The sequence below is a fragment of the Crocodylus porosus genome, unplaced genomic scaffold, assembly GCF_001723895.1.
Source record: "Crocodylus porosus isolate Cpor-Errol unplaced genomic scaffold, CroPor_comp1, whole genome shotgun sequence".
In the NCBI taxonomy this organism is placed as follows: domain Eukaryota; kingdom Metazoa; phylum Chordata; order Crocodylia; family Crocodylidae; genus Crocodylus; species Crocodylus porosus.
In genome coordinates, this window is record NW_017728948.1 from 63,165,704 (window position 1) to 63,167,174 (window position 1,471).

Sequence of the window (1,471 nt, forward strand, 5' to 3'; positions counted from 1 at the left end):
CACTTCCCCCTGTAACCTTCCTGCCCTCCTGCCACCTGCATCCCCCCATCCCCAGCTCTGCACAGCCTCTGCCCCTTTTTCCACTCTCTACCTCTCCCTCCCCAACTCCCCATTCTTTCCTTCTTCCCTTGTTCTGCACCCCCCTCCCCACCTTACTGTCAGCTGCTGCTCATGCTGCTCCACAACACGCAGAAGCTCAGCCCTTGCTGGCCATGCAACAGTACAGTGTTAGTACTGCTGATTGGCTGGGCAGGGGAAAGAGTTTCCATGTGCTCTGCCCTGGGAGAGATGTCAACACTAGCCAGAGCCCAGAGCTGACCTGTACTTGACAGTGAGGGGAGGGGAGGTGCAGGGCAAGGGAAGAAGCTGCTGAAAGGGAAGCAGAGGGGGCAGGAGGCTTCTGTGGGTCTGACTCTGGCCCCAGCTTGGGCTCAGGGCCACAGTTAGAGCCACAATAGCTGCCTGCTTCCCCCTCTACTTCGTACATGAATATAAGACGAAGCGCTTTTTCCCCCTTGCTGATTGGGGGGAAAAGCTTGTCTTGAATTCTAGTAAATGCAGGATTAATGTCTGACAACCGTTGATCCTTCTGGATCATGGTATATGCATGAGAGGTCACCCAGACCTTTGATACATATGCATAGGCATAGGCAGAAGTTTTTTGGGGGAATGGAGGATGCCCAGACCTTCCATCCCTGCTTTAGGCCAGTGAGCCAGAATCCAAAGGCCAGACTAGGTCCAGACATTTGGCATCTCCTGTATTGGTCTATGTGTCCAGGAGTTAAACACGGGTCTCTTGTGTGGCAGACAAGGATTCTACCACTGAACCACGGGGACGCCTCACAGTATTATTGTATACAATTAAAAAAGGCTACTCATGCCATTTAAAAGGAAATGTTGAAAGAGTTATGTATGTTTATTTTGGAGAAAAGGAGATTAACAGAGGGACATGCTAACTGTTTTCAAATATTTCGAAGTCTGCCTCAAAAAAGATTGAGATGCCCACATCTAAGCAGATTTCTATCAAATCTTAGAGAAAACCTTCTGAACCCTAAGAGCAGTGAGAGAATGGAACTACTGCCTGGAAAATCATACATCTTCCTTCACTGGGAGTTTTTAAGAAGAGAATGGATACACATTAGGGGTGTGCAAATCGGGCCCCATCTGATTCAGATTCAGCCCAAATCAGGGACAGTGATTTGATTCACTGATTCAGATCACTGTCCCCAATTCAATTTAGCTGAATCTGAAGATTCGATGCTGATTCGGAGAATCAGCGATTCAGACAGACACAGCTTTAAAAGTTTTTTCTACATACTTCGAGGTACCAGCGCGGCTTTTGATTGCTACGATGCTGGGATGCATGGACCGTCCCACATGAGTGCGGGGGGACCCTCCACATGTTCGGCAGTGAACCTGGAAGTGGACTGGAAGTACTTTGGGTCCACTTCCGGGTCTGCCAGGGAGCGCG

The 1,471-nt window shown here is 49.4% G+C and overlaps 1 protein-coding gene across 2 annotated transcripts in view; it reads right to left on the reverse strand.

Moving 5' to 3' along the window:
- TLR3 (toll like receptor 3) overlaps positions 1-1,471 on the reverse strand; it is a 16,098-nt gene that overhangs the window by 3,918 nt on the left and 10,709 nt on the right. The window lies entirely within an intron of this gene.